Source organism: Furipterus horrens, unplaced genomic scaffold (assembly GCF_987537825.1).
Source record: "Furipterus horrens unplaced genomic scaffold, mFurHor1.1.pri manual_scaffold_7, whole genome shotgun sequence".
NCBI classification, from domain to species: Eukaryota; Metazoa; Chordata; class Mammalia; order Chiroptera; family Furipteridae; genus Furipterus; species Furipterus horrens.
In genome coordinates this window covers 65,940,386-65,949,775 of record NW_028327177.1, presented here as the reverse complement: position 1 = coordinate 65,949,775, position 9,390 = coordinate 65,940,386, and positions in this window count along the sequence as shown.

The following is a 9,390-nucleotide window of genomic DNA, read 5'->3' as shown; positions in this document are numbered from 1 at the left end:
GGCAAGGGACAGAAATACAGGAACTGCCCTGCTCCATGGAGGGTGACAAGCAAGGATTTTTGTTTACTCCAGGAGAAAATGTGTATCCAATGACTGCAAAGGCAGTTGCTGTGGCAGCATTTGAGAAGTGATTGGTAAGGCTACATGTACCAGGAAAGCATCCATCTTGAGTTTGGGTCCCGCTGGCCATGCTGGTGTGGTGTTGTTAGGCTCTATGTATTCCTGGTCTATTGAGAAAAGAGTGTGAGAATATCTGGTCCTGTAAGATGGGCTCATGGTCATAGTCAGGTACCTGTTTGGGTTCCATCATTCTCCACCAAGTCTGTGCTCTGAAAGAACTCTCTTAATGGGATTTCTTCTAACTATGACTGGTCTTAGTAGTTGAGTATTTAGTACTGCCCATCCAGGTAAGGTTTAAGCAAGGAGAGCTTGATTTGGGGAAAAGTGATTCCAGTGCAATGATGATTGACTAGATTAGAAATCATAGCATTTAAGGGAAACCATGTGTATATTCAAGATGTCCCTAGTGCCTGGTATCAAGATTGCTTACAAAATTTTGTAAATCCTCAAGCGGTGTTGTAGTGGCCAGCAGACCCCCTAGCCACCCCCTAATCAGTTTTGCCTTTAACCTGGATTTTTCTCGGAGATCTCTTGTACAGTTTCCTGCAGTAAGCTGAACCTGGGATTGCACAATGAACAAGTTCAGGCCAGGTGAAACCAACTTCCTGGAGAGTGCTGACTGCATCTCCTGACTGCTGCAGACTTGCTGACTTGCTCCGACCCCTGCCTCAGCCCTTTCCCTTTTTCCCTTTTTAATCCATGAGTATAAAAACCCACTTTAGACCCCAGACCTGGGTCGGTGCATGTTAGGAGACTTATTGATAAGGCTCCACCCAACCACCGGCTCTCAATAAACTTCTTGCTTACCCTATCCACTGTCTCTGAGTGGTCCATTCTCGCTATCTGCCATAACACTGTAAGCATGAGTAAAAAGAAAAACCAAAATGTTAAAACATAAAGAAGTTTAAAAATAGCAAATTACCAAACCCAACTGCTTTCATTTTTTAGGCTTTTGAGTAGTGAGTGAAGGAGACATTTAGAATCAGACAATTAAAAAAAAGAAAAAAAGTTCCAGATGATGGTAAAATTACTAAGTATATAACAAATTGAAAAGAACACACATGCACACATTTTACAGAGTGGGGGTCTCCAAAAATCCCCAGAGCCTGCGGGTTGGGGGACAGGAAAAGAGAACAGCTTTTAAGATGCCTTTGCGTGACTACAGCTAGTACCTTAGTGTCTCAGTTATGCAAATGGCTTTGGTTCTTCCAAGGCCCCAAGAAGATGAGAGGGGTTTTGACCATGGAATAGTGCAGAAAGGGCATACAGAGCCTGCGCAAGGTCCTGTGAATGGTCAGAACTGGTTACCACACCCACTGCATCAGAGGACACAGTCAGGGGTTTAAAAATAGGTGGCAGACAATTTAGCTAGGCTCTCCATGTGGTTTTGAGGAGGGGAGAGGAGAACACCATGTGGCTTTGAGAAGAGGAGAGGGGATCCATGAGGTTTGCAAGAAGGGCGAACACCAAGCGGCTTTGAAAGGGCAAAGAGAGAACCATGTGTGATCCAGTGCAACATGGCACATATTTTCCTGGACTGTTATACAGAGGCTGATGACATCGTACCCCAGATCCTGAAGGAGACAGCTGACAGATAAGGGATGGGGAACTTCTGAGCATGTTTTTGGCTTCTAGCCTTTTGGGGAGCAAGGGAAGTGCTGGGTCCCATGGGAGAACAGGGCTCTGAGCTGAAGTGCTCACTGCCCTCCCCGGGTTGGAATATTGTAAACAAAGAACTGTTTTCCTCAACACTAGTTGTTGGGTTTTACACCAATGCGCCACGTGAAAGAACCCCCTCTCGCTCTGTAGCAGTTTTGGCAACTTCAGATGGGACTAATGGAACCTGTAGCCAGGTTTGCTCCATAACACACACACACACACACACACACACACACACACACACACACATGACCATGTCATTTAGAAGTACTTGTGTGTCTGTTATTTTGAACATCTTTGAGATCCATGAAGTGGAGAGATTCAGAGACAGCAGGGCTCGAAAGCAACTCATTTCCAGGAACAGACTGATATTCAAAAAGGAACGGAGCAGAAATCTTTGTAAATCACTGTAAAGAATTTGCTGTATTCAAATGAAATAACAGCAAAGTGAAAAGGTGCCAGGGCAATACCCATTTGCAAAGCAGGAATAAAGGGAAAGCTAGGAAATTACAGGGCCTTCATCTCAATGTCTGTAATTTGTAAAAGAATAGAAACAATTGAAGGGTAAGTTTGCCAAATGCATTTACAAATGAGTATCACTCCCTTTAATCAACTTGGAAATAACCAATAAAGCTAGATAAAGAATTGGAGTTTGTGAATCTGTTTTTTTGTTTTGTTTTGTTTTTTGCCTCTTTGATGGTGCTATGACACAATTAATAATTACATATGACTTATTTTACTTTAATGTCCAGGTTATTTTTACATAGTGGCTACTTCTAATGTGCCACGATAGAAGAGAATAAAATAAAAAATAAAACAGTGAAAAACAAAGCATTCAGTGCTACACTGTCCAGTACAGGAGCCATTAGCCACACATGGCTATTAACATGAAATAAAATTAAAAATTAAATTCTCAGTCACACTAAAAATCTTTCATGTGCTTCATAAGCACCTGAGGCTTTTGGCTACGACCTTGGGCAGTGAGGATAGAGAACATTTCCATCATTAAAGAAACATTTATTGAACAGAACTGCAAAAACAAAACAAACAAAAACCGTCTCTTTAAAAAGCTGAATTTTTCCCAGAGCAGATAAAGTGCTTCCCAGACAAGGTAGAGCTAAAGGAGTTCACCATTGCCAAGCCATGATTATATGAAATTTTAAAGAGACTTATTTAAGAAAAAGAAGAAGATCAAAACTATGAACATTAAAATGGCATTAATTCACAACTACCGACAATTGAATCTAAAAAACAAACTAAGCAAACAAGAAGAATAGAAACAGAATCATAGATATGGATACATTTGGAGGGTTATGAGTTGGGAGGGGGAAAGGGGATAATAGGAGGAAAGGTGCAGGGATTAAGAGGTATAAATTGGTAGATACAGAATAGACAGGGAGATGTTAAGAGCAGTACAGGAAATGGAGAAGCCAAAGAACTTTATGTATGACCCATGGGCATAAACTAAGGCAGGGGGCGATTACAGGACAGAATGAGGGGTACCAGGTGGAGGGGGGCAAAGGGGAAAAACTGGGACAACTGTAATAACATAATCAATAAAATATATTTTAAATAAACAAATAAATAGCTGACTTGTTCCAAAATTGCGAGGAAACAAACACTAATTTTCAGATTCTCTTTTTCTGTGTTCACTGCCACTCATATTGCTTCTCTCTCTCCTTTCAGGAATTCAGTTGCAACTAGTCTCTTTCGTTCTTGGAAACCTGCTCTCAGGAAAGAAGTGATTGAACTTATTTATACTCAAGTATACATGACTATCTTGTAATCTCATCATTTCCTCAAAAGTATTTGCATTCCAACAAGCCTGAGTCTAAAGATGAAGGAATATATTTTTAATTATGACACATTGGACATCAGCACCATGGATTGAGGTTGTGTTTATTTTTCCAGGAGGAAGAAAGCATTCAAGTTTTCTAATGCTTTTGAAACAATCTTTTCTCAAAGGAAACTACTTGCCCCTAATCTATCTGGCTTGTGATTCAGGTTTTCTCACATGAGTTTTCTCTAAGTAGATAACAACCTGGAGATGCATGTGTTCTAACTCAGCAAAAATCAAACAAGTCACAGAGCAGGAGGCTCAAATGAGCTGCATTACGACACTTAACTCTTAGCTTTCCTTCCTGGAATAAATGAATCCATCATTTAACTTGCTTCAGCCAGAAGGACAGCCTGTGGGTCTCAGAAGACCGACATAAGTTCTTTGACAGAGAAGACAGAAAGCGCTGGCAAGGACACGGTTGGTTACCAACAAACAGCATGTGTCCCACCTGAGCTAATGGGCCCCTGGTGCATAGAAATCACCTCCACCTCCAGAGCAGGGTCCGCTGTCAGGGATGTAATTTGCCACATTGTCTCCCTCTTATCATTTGGAAGCAGAAGGAGCTGTCTCTGATTACTGGTCACAAACATCCACCGGGAGGTCTCCTTGATGCCTACCTGGTGAGGCTGGGCTCAGGCAGACCTGCCACCCAGGCGCTTGTTTTGTTAAGGAACAAAAGCCTCACTCCCAGCTGTGGTGTCCAAATCTGGCTCTCAGTGTACAATTCCTGACAGCTCCCAGCCTGGCCAGGGGGGCCGGCTGGGCTTCCCAGTTCCGTTTGCCCAGTCTGCAGCCACCACGAAAACCAGGACATGGAGTGCTCGGAGTGGGTGAGCGCCCCGGGAGAAGACAGAAGTGTGCGAGGTGGATGGAGGGAGTGAGCCGCCCGGAGCCTTCAGCTCAAGCTGTGAACCTATTTGCTCAACTCCTGCAAGAAATTTCCCCGGCAAGTCCATTCTGACTTCCTGTATGACGTCTCTGTGATTACAGGGCGATAAAGCAACAGAGAATGTGTCCCCATCACTCAAAGGGACTGATAGATAGTCCTTTAAGTCCTCAGGCCCTACCAGGTGCTCTGAAGTGATACAGAGGAGACAGCCACTGAAGAGCTGATAGCTGATGTGTTAGAGATGTTGATTGTTTCCTGCAAACCAAGCAAAAGTTTATTGCCACTACCATTAAAGAGGGCATGTTACACACGGATTGCACAGGCTGGCTCTTGTTTACTGAACCATGTAAGGAAAGGGAACTTGTCCCAACCTCGAGTAGAGGATAGATTAACATAGCAAAGGATATTCCCTGAGCATGATATGAAAAATGAATTTGCAAGATCTGGAAAATAGAATGGATTAATGTGGGCCCAGGAGACAGAAAAGCATTGAACTTTGGGGGGAAATGAAATGATTTTGTGTTCCTAGTTCCTAGGTTGGAGGCAGTAGAGCAGAGGTTGAAGGGCAGTGCAGGAGTCTGCCCACATGAGCACTGTTAGGGTTAGAGACCGACATGTTGCCTGCCCTGTGACCTGCTACTTGTGTCAGGCCTTGCAAAACAGACTATGGCCAGTGCTCAGGGAACTGTGGCCTGCAGTCATGCAGGATCTGAACCACCACCTGTGCTGAAACAAAGAGGGTCTGCATCACCAACCATACACTCAATCACGAGGTCCCTATTATCAGAGGCAACTGAGGCATAGCCCGCCGGCATCCTGCTGAAGGCTAGTTATACCCCCATTGCCCCTTCCCCTCTCCCTTAATCATTTCTCAGAAACAAGGGCCATAAGTTTCCTGACACCCATCCTTAATCAGAGGACATTTTTCTTTCACAAACACCTATACCCTGGAGTCTGGAGCCAGTCAGCAGGTTACCCTCTATCCCTCTATCCCTTCCCATGGGGCTGCAGTTCACTTGGACTCAGCCTACCTGCTTAAACCTCCCTCATGAGGCTTTGAACTGGTCCACCTGACTCCTCCCTTCCTCTGGGCACAAACCTAACAAATGCCTCCACTGGTTCTGCACATGTTGGTTGTGTGATTTTGGACAAGACTTCACATGTTCTTATCAATAAAGTGGAGATAACATATCCAGACATGTTGTGAAGACTTCATGGGATGATTTATGCAACGTGGCTGGCACCAGAAAGCACACAATAAGCAAATGTGGTTACTTGGTGCCAACATATGGTGGAGAATTTTCCAGAATTTATGGCATGATGACAAGCACTTTCTTGTCATGAAGAGAAAGCACCTAGGACTGTACACCTGGCACATGGGAGCACCCAGAGAGCGTTGGTGACACTGCTGCTGAAATCAGACAAGTCCTGGCTCTGCTAGTTACTACTTGTATTTCTTCATCTCTCCCTAGTGTCCTCACCTGTAAAGTAGATAGAAGGACAGCACCTGCCCACAGTACTCTTGAGAGGGTCAATGAGATGACTCATGTAAAGAAAGTAGCACATGGCAGCTATCCATACATGACAGCTATTACTATTACTACTTTTAGCAGCTGATGGATGATCACTCTGGAAACTATGGCTTGGTAATAGGTAATATTTTTTTACACTGTAACTTAAGGAACAGAGAAGAATGCAATTTAGGAACATGCCCATGTTTCCTCTGTGCCTTTCTTTCCATTCAATCTGAGTCCTTTACTTCCCTCTGGGACCTCATGCTCTTCAGGTGCCACGGCTGCCCAGGACTCTGTATTCTGACATCAACCAGATCTGTATTCTTTGTAGTGCTTCTTTTTTAAAATTTTTATTTTGAGATTAATGTAGATTTGCATGAAGTTTTAAGAAATAACACAGAGCATTCCTGTATATATCCTCATCCAGTTTCCCCCAATGGTAACATCTATCACAATAGTAGTACAATATCGCAACCAGGATACCAACATTGATACAATCCACCTTATTCATTCTCCACCAGTTTGACACACGTTGTGTGTGTGTATGTATTTAGTTCTATGCAAGACTACCACACATGTTGATTTGTGTGATCACCGTCACAGACCAGATACAGAACAGCCTGTCACAGGGGTCCCTTGCCTGTCATTGTTGTTACCCCACACCTTCCCTGATCCCACCTACCCACCATTTTACCACAAATTTTTCTCTTCTGAGTTCCAAGACCTGCTATGAGCATGCTTAGCTCATCACAAATAAGATATTGGTAGATGACAACTGTTGAGAGCCAAACCCCCAAGATAACTGTATTTTCAGAAAAACCTTTAGTTTTTCTGAAAACTAAACTCTGGGGAGCGAGCAGTAGGAGAGTATCTGGGAGCAACTGAAAGAAAAACGGGCTCAGGCTTTTCACTCAATTTTAGATGTGCATGAGAAAAGTTGGGGATGAGGTGGGGAAAAACAGGCGGGCTCTTACAGGACCAAAAGTGTGCCAGGCTGACCCATCTAAGTGCAAGTTAACACACACACACACACACACACACACACACTCACAAATATACACTGTCTTAGTCTGTTCAGGCTTCTAAAACAAAGTTCCATAGATGGTGGTTTCTAAACAACAAACATCTGTTTCTCACAGTTTTGGAGGCTGGGAAGTCCAAGATTGAGGCACCTGCAGTCAGTGACATGATTCTCATTGTCCTCACATGGTGGAAGGGATGAGGGAGCTCTCTCAGTGTCTGTCATAAGGGCACTGATCCTATTCCTGAAGACTCTGCCCTCATGACCTAGTGACCTCCCCAAGGGCCTGCCTCTTAATACCTTCACTCTTCAGTTTAGGTTTCAATGTATGAATTGGGTGGGGGTGGGGGTGGGGACAGGAATATGCAGATCATACCACACACCTTTAAACCTTTTAGAAGCATCTCCCTTTCATCTCTCCACCCTTATTACCAATTAGAATAAGTGTAAATTTCTTTGCCTCCTTTGTGGTTCAAATTAAGTGTAAGAGTGAGTACCCTTGTAAAATGAGAGATGCTGTAAGGCCCAAATATAAGCCATCAAGGGATGATTTTAGGAGAGAAAACATCGTGCATTTCAACATAAATGTGTAAAAGCGAAAGAACACTGAGGCAGAATACACTTAGGCTAAATAGAAGGAAACCTTTGATGTGCAGATTATAACATATCACATAGTAAACTACCAAAGACTCAGACTCCCCTTATGTTTTCTTGCTGCTCACCCTTCTTGTCCCTTCCTCTTTTTTCTCCTTCCTTTTTTTATTTTTATTTTTTTTTTATTTTGGTTTTTCAATTACAGTTGTCCCCTTTTCCCCTTATTTCTCTCCCCCACCCAACCCACCCCCTCTCCCGCAATCATATCCCTCCCCGTTGTCCATGTCCATGAGTCTCTCCTTCCTTTTTCTATTCCTCTTTGTCTTCTCTTCCCTTCTCTTAACTTCTGGGATGGAGTGAGAGACAACAGTAGTTGCAGCAGGTTTTGTTTGAAATTTTAGTCCAGGCCAAGGGTTGGGGGAGTCAGATGCATGTGTCAAGTGGAAAGAGAAAGCAACACATCAGGTGGCAGCTGTAGCTGTGGCTTGGTGAATAGATGGGGTCACTGGAGGATTGGGGACCCCGGGCCTTAGATGCAAGTAGTGCTGGGACAAGCTTCAACCTTCATTCTACGGATATGAAAGGAAACAGTTGCCAGTGAGCTCTGCATCCATAGGGAAAGGGCCCAAAGACATCAGGCTGCCACTCCTCCCTCCTTCACCCAGGCACGTTCTAGGCCACATGGACAGTGTTTACATCTGCAGCGGTTTAGGGGAAAGTCTATACCCTATGAATATAGTGAGCATGGAAGAACTTTTGCACTCTTTACTACATTCTGGTTCTCTTTTTTTTTCTTTTCATATTAACAGGCATAACAATAATGACAAAGGAATTTACAACTAGCTTTTAAGAAATCCCAGGAACATTTATATCAGCATGTGCTGATGTCGCATTATATTTTATGGTCTTCCATATTCTTCTAATAAGTTGCTGGAGTTAATTCATGTACTTTTCCCCCTGGAATAGCTTGGAATAAAATAAACATGGGAATGAAAATGGTATAAATAAAAATATAAGGTTGGTGCAAAAATAATGTCTGATTTCAAGGTCTATTTTAAAAATGAAAAAGTCCATGGTTATGAAAACATTTATTCATTAACATAACCTCCTTTGCTTCCTAGAACCTAATTCCATCTGTCAGCTAGCTTATAAATGCTATACATGTAAAATTCTTTGTTTTGAAGCAAAATATGAATCCAACTCATTTGCAACTTCTTCTCTTGATGTCAACCTAAGACCATCAAATTGTTCTGTAGTCCCAAAACAACTGATAATCAAAAGGAGCAAGGTCAGCAGAATATGGAGGATGAAGCAATATTTCCCAACCAAGCTCTTTCAAGAAATTTTTGGTGAGTCAAGCTGTGTAAGGATGAGCATTATTGTGCTGGAAGATGACACCCTTTCTGTTGACTAAGGATAGTCACTTTTGGTTCAAAGCTGCCTTCAGATGATGAAGTTGTTCACAGTAAAGATTAGCAATAATTGTTTGTTGTCTAACAGTTCGTAATAGACAATCCTTCCATATCCCACCATACACTCAACATGATCTTCTTTGGATGAAATCCTCCTCTTGGTTGTTGAACTCTCTTCTTCCTCTTTCACTGATCTACAATTGGCGGCATTTAACGTTATGGTAAAGGATCCACTTCTCAGCACCTGTAACAAGCCTACCTAAAAATGGTGCCTGGAGGTGTCGTGAAAGCAATGATTCACAACAAGCAACACGCTGTTGCATATTTTCTGGAGACAGTTC